The sequence below is a fragment of the Hordeum vulgare genome, chromosome 1H (assembly GCF_904849725.1).
Source record: "Hordeum vulgare subsp. vulgare chromosome 1H, MorexV3_pseudomolecules_assembly, whole genome shotgun sequence".
Classification (NCBI taxonomy): domain Eukaryota; kingdom Viridiplantae; phylum Streptophyta; class Magnoliopsida; order Poales; family Poaceae; genus Hordeum; species Hordeum vulgare.
This window is the reverse complement of record NC_058518.1, coordinates 345686838-345699328: the sequence shown is the minus strand read 5'-3', so window position 1 is coordinate 345699328 and position 12491 is coordinate 345686838. Positions and strand designations below refer to the sequence as shown.

The 12491-nt window shown below is 41.6% G+C and overlaps 1 pseudogene; it reads right to left on the bottom strand.

Moving 5' to 3' along the window:
• Positions 1 to 404: 404 nt before the first annotated feature.
• On the bottom strand, positions 405 to 850 carry LOC123399082 (annotated as a pseudogene).
• Positions 851 to 12491: the final 11641 nt, after the last annotated feature.

Genomic DNA, 12491 nt, shown 5'->3' with positions numbered 1-12491 from the left:
ACCGGGACAGAAGGCCCTTACGAACCGGGACAAAAGACCCTTTTTCTACTAGTGAAGCATCAGTAAATGGGAGCCGCAGATCCAGTGCATTTGATTTTTCACAGCGGAATGCCGACCAAGTGTTGTCCTACAATAAGCATGTAGGTAGTTACCCACTTTACTAGAAACAGAAATACTCATCTGAAACATACATACATTTGAGCGTAAAACTATCTGTTCTGCACCATCCCTGCCTCACCTACAACCAATCATGAATGGACAACACTAAGTAGACGTAGCTGCTGTTCACTTTAGATGCGCTTTCGGAAATTTTGCATTGCTATAGAACACCAACCAGACGGGCATGGGTGTTACCATGGTCTGAACTCGTGGAACACTCAGCTTCAGAACTCGTGAATGATCTTCTACAGAGAAGAGTAAGTCCCACTTGCAGCAACCAAGGAGCCGAGAACGACGATCAAGACGATCAGCGCGACCTCAGCCCTCCTACACCTCGTCGTGCCAAAGATTTTGAGGTAGCAGATGCACGGGAGCATCATCGACGCCATGACGCTAAGGAGCGAGCCGATGAGCGCCATGAGGTGGCCGAAGAAGGGGACGGTGAGGGCCACGATGACCGTGCTGATGACGATGAACGTCCTGATCAGCATGTTGAGGGACCTCTTGTTGCCGGCAAGCAGTTTCTCTTCGATCGATGTCGCCACGGGGTCACCATCACAACGTACTTTGAGAATGGGTTGATCAGCGCGGTGTAGATTGCTAGCTTGGAGCTGAGCTTGCCCTCCGGAAGGTTCAGGGTCACCTGAGACTCAACGTCGTCACCATACATGAGGTAGCCCAGTATGGCCATGGATCCGTAGTTGAGGGTGCATGCAACTAAGCGTATGACCAGTATCTGTCAATGCACTCCAACAGAGAGACATGCAAAATCATCAGCCAGGGGAAGTGAGACATCGTTCGGCATACAACCCTATTCGATCACCCCTCGAGGCCTCGACACCTTCGTGGCCATCGAGAGCAGCACCGTTGTACACAAAAATGCTATTACCAAAAAAAGAACATTATTACCACTCAATAAAAAATAAATTTATTATTAAAAAAGTAATCCAATTTTTACGTAAGCATTACATTATATTTTAAGATTTTAAAAGAAACTCCTTCCGTCCAAAAATAGATGTAGGTTCTGCATTTTCTAGCCCGGCGCAACGCACGGGCATTTATACTAGTTACTACTAAAAATATTGTATGTAATTATGAAATACGCATCTATTTGTAAATATGAAAATTATATGTTGCGTGGCTGCAGGAATCCATATAAATATTGGGCATCCTCCTTATATTATTCAAATACGCAAAAATAAAAAAAAGGTATATGCCCAATAATTTTCTCTTCTATTAAGTTACTCGTAGATTGATTGTATTCTTTAAAACACACAGTAATATGTAAAATATTCTTTATATCTTTAGAAAATCTTTTATTTTATATACTTAAAACGATAGAAAACGAACGGCGAAGATTTACCATTTTGAAGTTATGATTTTTGAACGGCTTAGATTTAATAATCCACGACTAAGTCATGTATAAGTAAGTCGATTGTTTCCTAAAAAAAGTACTCCCTCATCGGGAAATACTTGTATCAGAAATGGATATAATGGATGTATCTATAACTAAAATAAGTCTAGATACATTCAACTTTAGGACAAGTATTTTCGAATGGAGGGAGTATAACAATTGTTGGGACGTAAAAGTTGGGTTTTCCAAATCGAGTATGCATTGAGTAGCTGAGAAACCGAACGTACGCATTGAGGAGACCAAGAGGGTGTTTGGATCACTAGAGACTAGAGACTAGAGACTAGTAGTAGTCACCTTTAGTCAGTAAACCTCCAAACACCCCTGACTAATGGGTGACTAAAACTAGTTTAGTCCCTAGTCACCCCACCCCCAACTAAAAGTGACTAAAGTCTCTTCTCCAATTAATGGCTCATCCTCCCATGCTGGCACACCAATGGAAGGGAAGTAAATGAGAATAATTTAATATAGAGACATTTAATGCTGACTAGTAGTAGTCACCTTTCAAACAGGGCCTGACTAAAAACTTCTAGTCTGACTACTACTAGTCACATGACTAGAGAGTATCCAAACACCCTCCAACTCACGTACGCATTGGAAATTGAGGAGACCAACTCACGTACGCATTGAAGAAAAAAATACCGGAGACCAACTCACGTACGCATTGGAAATTGAGGAGACCAACTCACGTACGCATTGAAAAGAAGAAGTATGTCCAGGCTTAAGGTCAACCGTGGAAGCGCATCGACGCAGCCATCGGGTGCTAAAAAAAATGATTGCACTATTAATATCCATATGGTACATGTATGTCTAGTTTTTCCTAGAAAAGAATGTATCTACAGGGCTGTCCAGACTAAGCTCTATCTGTTCGACTATTCATATTTCGCTTAAAGGGTGTTTGAATCCAAGAAGCTTATTTTAGTCTGATTAAAAATAGTCTCTTTAAAAGATTATAAAAGGATGCTTGGATTCAATGGACTTGCTTTAGTCTAATTAAAAATAATCTTTTTAAAAGTCTATAAAGTTCCAAGCACCCCTCACTAAAGAGAGGCTAAAACTAGTCTTAAGACTAAAAAAAATTAGTCAGGGATACCCTACTAAAATGTGGATTAGTTCTCTCTCTTCTCATTTAACTCCTCTTCTTTAACACATGCGAATTCTGGATTGAAGGGTTTGAAGGATAATAAATGCTCATTAACTTAATTTTAGTCTCTTTAGTATTTGGATCCAATCATGGATGAGGCAACCAAGTTTTAGTCCCATTACTTTTAGTCATGGGACTAAAACGTATCCAAGCATCCTCTAAAGTTCTAAGCACCCCTGACTAAAGAGGGGCTAAAACTAGTCTTGAGACTATTTTTTTTTATTCAGGGGTACCCCTATTAATATGTGGATTAGTCATCTCTCTCCTCATTTAACTCCTCTCCTTTAACACACGCGAGTTCTGGATTGGAGGGTTTGGAGGATAATAAATGTTCATTAACTTGATTTTAGTCTCTTTAGTATTCCCTCCATCACGGTTTAGAAGGCACGCTTGAAAATCTCTTGGACCAAGGTATTCATCGATTGGTTGTGAGATGTAGCAGGTGTAGATGCTAATGCGCCTAATCAACTGAGAAAATACTAATACTAATGCGTGAGCAGCAAATTGGAAGGGCGCATGCATGACTAGTACTAGTACTAATTAATAAGAGTAATTGCTTTCGCGCCTTAAACCTTGTCTATTTTGAAAACGCACGCAAGTTTAACTGTGCCTTCTAAACAGTGACGGAGGGAGTATTTGGATCCAAGCATGGGTGAGGCTAGCAAGTTTTAATCCCACTACTTTTAATGATAGAACTAAAATGTATCCAAACACCCTCTTAATGCCTCAAGCAAATTGCACCCAATGCCCAGCATCATGATATCTTGATCGCCCTCCTGCCATGAAGGTAAACGGGCACACACTCATATTAACCATACAAGATTGCTGCCGCAGACTTCAATTCTGTTCATGCATGTAGTAACACATCGCTGCTTCTGCCGGCTATTGTCGTCCATGTGCTAGCGTATCTCTGGCGGCACCAACTCGCCTGATCCAATCTATTTATAGATAAATAAATTCGATTACAACATCTAAAATCTCAAGATTCAATTCAAAAAAACGAAATTACATGATCAGAGATTAACTGAGTTCATCGATAATTATAGGGCATCGAAGTTTAGCATTAGTCATATCCAAATCCTATAGGCCCGGCATTGCAACACATGGACAACTCTTTTAAAGAAAAATAGATACGCACATCAATTTGTAAACCTAAAAGAATGATACTACGACATTAGACATCTTGACGAATAGCATGTAAGCATGCACCAGCAACAACCCATACGATCACATAAAATTATTATGTACACATATAGGAGCTCACCAAGGTTCTAGAGAAATTATCTTCAAACTCACAACACAAGTCAAACAGCAGCAGTAGCAGAGGCGGAAAGGGAAGAGGCATCATCACAGGTGATGCAGGGGAAAGGGAAGAAGCATCATCACAGGTCCACCTCGGCGTCGCCCACTGATACGTCTCAAACGTATCTATAATTTTTGATGGTTTCATGTTGTTATCTTGTCATCTTTGGATGTTTCATGTACCTTTTTATCTTTTTTGGGACTAACTTATTAATTCAGTGCCAAGTGCCAGTTCCTGTTTTTTCTGTGTTTTTGGCTCTTTTCAGATCTGATTTTGGAACGGAGTCCAAACGGAATAAAATCTCCGAAATAAATATTTCCCAAACGAAAGAAGATCAGGGGGCTTGAGGGCCAAGCCAGGAGGGCAATAGGGGGCCCACAAGCCCCCCATCCGCCACCAGGGGGCGGCGGATGGCAGGCTTGTGGCCTCCCTGGCGCCCCCTTGACATAGATCCTTCGCCTATATATTCCCTAAAATACAGAAAAAAATCAAGGGATCCACGAAAATACTTTTCCGTCGCCGCAAGCTTCCGTTTCCGCGAGATCTCATCTGGAGACCCTTCCCGGTGCCCTGCCGGAGGGGACTTTGGAGTTGGAAGGCTTCTACATCAACATCATCGCCCCTCCAATGACTCATGAGTAGTTCACTTCAGACCTACGAGTCCGTAGTTAGTAGCTAGATGGCTTCTTCTCTCTCTTGTATCTTCAATACAAAGTTCTCCATGATCTTCATGGAGATCTAACCGATGTAATCCTCTTTGGCGGTGTGTTTGTCGAGATCCGATGAATTGTGGATTTGTGATCAGATTATCTATGATATATATTTGAGTCTTTGCTGATTTCTTGTATGCATGATTTGATATCCTTGTAAGTCTCTCCGAGTCTTGGGTTTTGTTTGGCAACTAGATCTATGATTCTTGCAATGGGAGAAGTGCTTGGTTTTGGGTTCGTACCGTGTGGTGACCTTTCCGAGTGATAGTAGGGGCAGCAATACACACATCGTGTACTTGGCATTAAGGGTAACAAGGTGGGCTTTGTCGTAGATATGAGATTGTCCATATACATCATGTCATCTTGCTTAAGGCGTTACTCTGTTCTTTCGGACTTAATACACTAGATGCATGCTGGATAGCGGTCACCGTGTGGAGTAATAGTAGTACATGCAGAAAGTATCGGTCTACTTGTTTTGGACGTGATTCCTATAGATAAAATCATTGGCATAGATGATGTCACGACTTTGCGCGGTTCTATCAATTGCTCAACAATAGTTTGTTCACTCACCGTCTACTTGCTTTCATGAGAGAAGCCACTTGTAAACATTACGGCCCCCGGGTCTACTCACACATATCGTTTCCACTTTCGCTTTTACTTTGCTTTGTTACTTTGTTGCTTTCAGTTCTCAGTTGGCGAACAATCTATAAGGGATCGACAACCCCTTCATAGCGTTGGGAGCAAGCTTTTTGTGTTTGTGCAGGCACTTGAGATACTCCTTCACTAGATCGATACCTTGGTTCTCAAACTGAGGGAAATACTTACCACCGCTACGCTACATCACCCTTTCCGCTTCGAGGGAACATCAACACAAGGCTCCAAGGCCACGGGGGAAATCCTTTGCATATTTGCCTAAGAAGTCCCTTAAGGTGTAGCCGTAGCAGAAGGATTCCTGGTGCCGTCAACACGCCTATTTCTGGCGCCATTGGAAGGTCTTTTGTCGCAGTAGCAGAAGTATTTCTGGCGCCGTTGCCGGGAAAGGAGAGATCTATCCAAGTAGGTCTCACAAACTCATCTCTTGCATTTACTTTTTTGCTAGTTGCCTCTCGTTTTCCTCTCCCCCACTTCACATTTGCCGTTTTCATTTGCCTTTTGCCTTTTGCTGTTTTCTTTTGCTTTTTGCCTTTTTGCCGTTCCCTTTCGCCCGCCTGCTCTTAGATTTGTTCGTGAGAGACCTTTCCTCATGGCCAAGCCAAACTATTTCAAAAAATTGGAGGAGATTGAAACTAATGTCAAAGGTTTCATGTCTTCTCAGTTTAACCAAAATAGTTACTTCCATAGGGAATTAAAAGAGCAAAATTCCTTTTTGGTCTGTTTGAATAAAGAGGTTGATGATATGGCCAATGATTTCCTTGCACTTAATTCTCAGCTTGCTCACCTTGAAAAATTGGTGGGCCAAATTTCTGACAAGTAGGCTACCTTAGTCAATAAGATGGCAGCTAAACCTGAAATTTGTGATGCAAATCACGAAGGTCTTAAAGTGCTTGGTGTGTCTCCTCTTGAATCTTTGTTTTCGCGTGTCAAACCTATTGATGGAGGGGCTGGATATGAATCCACTTTGGTTGAAAAACGCCCCAATGATTCGGAGTCCACCCATCTTGATGATAAAGGTGTGGAGAGTGGAGTAGAAGAAATCAAAATTTTGGGTAGTAATGAAACTCCCACTTTGGATTTCAAGGAATTCAATTATGATAATTGCTCCTTGTTTGAATGCATTTCTTTGATCCAATCCATTCCAAACTCTCCACACGCTTATAGCCAAAGCAAGGCCTTTACCGCGCATATCGTAGATGCTATGATGAAATCTCTTGAAGAGAAGCTTGAACTAGAAGTCTCTATACCTAGAAAACTTCATGATGAGTGCGAACCTACTATCAAAATCAAGATCAAAAACTATGAGTGCAATGCTTTGTATGATTTGGGTGCTAGTGTTTCCGCGATTCCAAAGTCTTTATGTGATATTCTTGGTTTTCATGAGATTGAAGAGTGTTCTCTTAATTTGCATCTTGCGGATTCTACTGTCAAGAAACCCATGGGAAGGATCGATGATGTTCTTATTGTTGCAAATAAGAACTATGTACCCGTGGATTTCATTGTACTTGACATAGATTGCAATCCTTCATGTCCCATTATTCTTGGTAGACCTTTCCTAAGGACTATTGGTGCTATCATCGATATGAAGGAAGGGAATATTAGATTTCAATTTCCTTTAAAGAAGGGCATGGAGCACTTTCCTAGAAATAAAATAAGATTGCCTTATGAATCTATGATGAGGGCTACTTATGGTTTGAGCACCAAAGATGACTATACGTGATTCCATCACCTTTTGCCTAGCTAAGGGCGTTAAACCAAAGCGCTTGTTGGAGGCAACCCAACGAATCTATCCTTTTTCTTTCTGTGTTGTGTTTTCCACACTTCCATAATTTTGTTATGATTGTGTTTTTTGTGTTTGTTTTTGCATTTGTGCCAAGCAAAACCGTTATGATTAGTCTTGGGGATGATCGTTTGGTCATGCTGGAAAAGACAGAAACTTTCTGCTCCCGAAAAGAATTTTCATTTTTTTTCTGTAAAATAATTTGAGTTGATTCTTTTTGCTGCTAATTGCTACGCAAATTCTTCAGACTGTGGTAACGTTTCAGAATTTTTGAAGTACCAGAAGTACACGAAATATACAGATTGCTACAGACTGTTCTGCTGTTAACAGATTCTGTTTTTGTTGTGTTGGTTGCTTATTTTGATGAAAATGTGGATAGTATCGGGGGGTATTAGCCATGGAAGATTGTAAATACAGTAACCCAACATCAGCATAAGTAGAATTTAAGTTTGCTACAGTACCTAATGAAGTGGTGGTTTGCTTTCTCATACTAATGTTATCACGAGTTTCTGTTTAAGTTTCATGTTGTGAAGTTTTCAAGTTTTGGGTGAAGTTCTTATGGACAAAGAGATAAAGAGTGGCAAGAGCTCAAGCTTGGGGATGCCCAAGGCACCCCAAGATATTCAAGGATGCCGTAAAAGCTTAAGCTTGGGGATGCCGTGGGAAGGCATCCCCTCTCTCGTCTTCAATCCATCGGTAACGTTACTTGGGGCTATATTTTTATTCACCACATGTTATGTGTTTTTGCTTGGAGTGTCTTGCATCGTAGGAGTCTTTTATTTTTTGTTGTGTCACAATCATCCTTGATGCACACCTAGAGATAGAGAGACATGCACTCACAGTCATTTTGTCGAGCTCCATTTATATCTTTTGGTAGACAATTCAGCTCACATGTGCTTCACTTATATCTTTTAAGCTAGATACTTTTGCTCTATGTGCTTCACTTATATATTTTAGAGCACAGTGGTGCGTGCTTGGTAGTTGATCCATGCTTTGAAAGTAGTCTCAAAAGGGGTATTTATCCAAAGGGATACGAAAACTCCCACCTTCATGTTCATTGAATAGTTAGAGAAGTTTGATTCATCTCAATTAGTTTTGAGTTGTGGTCTTGGTAATATTGAAGTCATGCTAGTAAGGTGTTGTGGATCTAGAAATACTTGTGTTGAAGTTAGTGATTCCCGTAGCATGCACGTATAGTGAACCTCTATGTGATGAAATCTGAGCATGATTAGTCTATTAATTGTTATCCTTTGCGTGGTGGTCGGGATCGTGCGATGGTTTATACCTACCAACCCTTCCCCTAGGCGTATGCGTTGAATGCTTTGTTTCGATTACTAATAAAACTTTTGCAACAAGTATATGAGTTCTTCATGAGTAATGTTGAGTCCATGGTTTAGATGCACTTTCACCTTCCACCATCACTATCTTCTTAGTGCCGTGCAATTTTCGCCGGTGCACAAAGCCCACCATTAGCCTCCCTCAAAACAGCCACCATACCTACCTACTATGGCTTTTTCAAAGTCATTCCAAGATATATTGCCATGCAACTACCACCATGACATGAGCCACCACGTCTACAATGCCATTGCATGATCGTAAGATAGCTAGCATGATGTTTCCATTAATGTCTATGCCATGCTAGATCATTGTCACGGTACACTACCGAAGGCATTCCATATCGAGTCATCGTTGCTCTAAGTTTTGAGTTGAAAGTGTGATGATCATCATTGATGGAGCATTGTCCCATGTGAGGAAATAAAAGAGGCCAAAGATGCCCACCAAAATAAAAAAAATAAAAAAAGAGGCCAAAGAGCCCACCAAAAAAAATATAAAAAAAATATGAGAGAAAAAGAGAGAAGGGACAATGCTACCACCTTTCCACACTTGTGCATATTAAGCACCATGATCTTCATGATTGAGAGTCTCTCGTTTTGTCACCACTATATAGCTAGTGGGAATTTTTCATTATATAACTTGGCATGTATATTCCAATGATAGGCTTCCTCAAAATTGCCTTAGGTCTTCGTGAGCAAGCAAGTTGGATGCACACCCACTAGTTTTCTTTAAGAGCTTTCACATACTCTTAGCTCTAGTGCATCATTTGTATGGCAATCCCTACTCATTCACATTGATATCTATTGATGAGCATCTCCACAGCTTATTGATATGCCTAGTTAATGTGATCATCTTCTCCTTCTTTTGTCTTGCAACCTCCACCGCACTCCACACCACTTATAGTGCTAAAACCATGGCTCACGCTCATGTATTGCGTGAGAGTTGAAAAGGTTTGAGAAAGTAAAGGTGTGAAATAATTACTTGGCCACTACCGGGGTTGTGCATGATTTAAATTCGTTGTGCAATGATGATAGAGCATAGCCAGACTATATGCTTTTGTAGGGATAACTTTCTTTTGGCCTTGTTATTTTGAAAGTTCATGATTACCTTGCTAGTTTGCTTGAATTATTATTGTTTCCACGTCAATAGCAAACTATTGTTTTGAATCTAATGGATCTGAACATTCACGTCACATAAGTGGAGTTACAAAGGACATCTATGCTAGGTAGCATGAAAGCATCAAAAATTCATTCTTTATCACTTGCCTACTCGAGGACGAGCAGGAGTTAAGCTTGGGGATGCTTGATACGTCTCAAACGTATCTATAATTTTTGATGGTTTCATGCTGTTATCTTGTCATCTTTGGATGTTTCATGTACCTTTTGTATCTTTTTTGGGACTAACTTATTAATTCAGTGCCAAGTGCGAGTTCCTGTTTTTTCTGTGTTTTTGGCTCTTTTCAGATCTGATTTTGGAACGGAGTCCAAACGGAATAAAATCCCCAAAATAAATTTTTCCCGAACGAAAGAAGATCAGGGGGCTTGAGAGCCAAGCGAGGAGGGCTACAGGGGCCACAAGCCCCCCATCCGCCACCAGGCTTGTGGCCTCCCTGGCGCCCCCTGACCTAGATCCTTCGCCTATATATTCCCTAAAATACAGGAAAAAAATCAAGGGATCCACGAAAATAATTTTCCGCCGCCGCAAGGTTCAGTTTCCGCGAGATCTCATCTGGAGACCCTTCCCGACGCCCTGCCAGAGGGGACTTTGGTGTTGGAGGGCTTCTACATCAACATCATCGCCCCTCCAATGAATCGTGAGTAGTTCACTTCAGACCTACGAGTCCGTAGTTAGTAGCTAGATGGCTTCTTCTCTCTCTTGGATCTTCAGTACAAAGTTCTCCATGATCTTCATGGAGATCTAACCGATGTAATCCTCTTTGGCGTTGTGTTTGTCGAGATCCGATGAATTGTGGATTTGTGATCAGATTATCTATGATATATATTTGAGTCTTTGCTGATTTCTTATATGCATGATTGATATCCTTGTAAGTCTCTCCAAGTCTTGGGTTTTGTTTGGCCAACTAGATCTATGATTCTTGCAATGGGAGAAGTGCTTGGTTTTGGGTTCTTACTGTGTGGTGACCTTTCCCAGTGACAGTAGGGGCACCAAGGCACACATCGTGTAGTTGCCATCAAGGGTAACAAGGTGGGCTTTGTCATAGATATGAGATTGTCCATCTACATCATGTCATCTTGCTTGAGGCGTTACTCTGTTCTTTCGGACTTAATACACTAGATGCATGCTGGATAGCGGTCGACGTGTGGAGTAATAGTAGTAGATGCAGAAAGTATCGGACGTGATGCCTATAGATATAATCATTGCCATAGATGACGTCAAGACTTTGCACGGTTCTATCAATTGCTCGACAGTAATTTGTTCACCCACCGTCTACTTGCTTTCATGAGAGAAGCCACTAGTAAACACTACGGCCCCCGGGTCTATTCACACCTATCGTTTCCACTTTCGCTTTTACTTTGCTTTGTTACTTTGTTGCTTCTAGTTCTCACTTGGCGAACAATCTATAAGGGATTGACAACCCCTTCATAGCGTTGGGAGCAAGCTTTTTGTGTTTGTGCAGGCACTTGAGATACTCCTTCACTGGATCGATACCTTGGTTCTCAAACTGAGGGAAATACTTACCACCGCTGTGCTACATCACCCTTTCCTCTTCAAGGGAACACCAACACAAGGCTCCAAGGCCACGGGGGAAATCCTTTGCATATTTTCCTAGGAAGTCCCTTAAGGCGTAGCTGTAGCAGAAGGATTCCTGGTGCCGTCAACACGCCTATTTCTCGCGCCATTGGAAAGTCTTTTGTTGCAGTAGCACCCACCAGCAATAGCAGCATTGGAGGCGGGAGTGGCTGTAATTGTCCACGACGCCGGCGGCCAAAGCGGACGAAGATGGAGGTATAGGTGGGCGGCCGTCGGCGGAAAAGGTGGGCGATTGCGGGTGGCGCAGGTGGTGAACGCGGGCAGTGAGATTCAACGGGGTTGGCGGCGCCGGTGCAGGTTGCCTTCATGGCGGGCAACACAGGTGGGAAGCCACAACGCACATCCAGGCGGGCGGGCGGCGCTCATGTTGGTCGCGCACTGGGTGGCGGAGCTGGTGTTGGTCCCGGCGCAGGTCCCAGCTGGCGGCGGCGCGGGCGTGAAGCTCACGATGGCTGCAAGATGCGGGTTTACAATTATGAGGTTTTGTATTTTGCAAAAAAACTTGCCACGTCAGCACCTGTAGGCGTTCCCGACAGTCACATACACCATCAATACATATTTATACGTGGTTTCAATCTTTTTGTAATGGCCTAACACAAAAAGTTGATACTGACATGAAAAAATTAGCAATCTTGATACCAATCTCCACGTTCTGTCCCAATTATGATACTTCTGTATAATTAACTCAAACCTATAGGATTCTCCCTCAATTTGTTTTGAGATATACAGATAACTGCTATGTATAGAAAAAGGCAAAGAATAAACAAGAATAAAGTTAAAAGAAACATGCTAATCTACTATTTTTGTTCAGTTTCACCATTAACTCATTAAGGAGTAGCACAATAGCGCAAAATCCTTCAAATTACTCACTTTCCCAGTGTAAAAAAATCAATGAGTCTTTAACCTTCAAATTACTAACTCACTTTCCCAATGTAAAAAAATCAGTGAGTCTTTAACAGATGGTGAACGTCATTATACTCAATTTTGTTATGCATACACACTAATCATCAAGAATATCGTTATGCATGCTAATACAATCATCCACTACACATGCTTGGTTGAGTTTTAGGGCATAAATAGTTCACACTAAGATGCATAGGTAAACTACATACCAAATCCGACACAATGCAAATTTCAAAGTTCAGTTCAACATTTGAATATGAATAGGTATGTTTTCTTTTAATTTTCAAGCGCTTGCTCTCATCACCTCGGATGTCTATTCA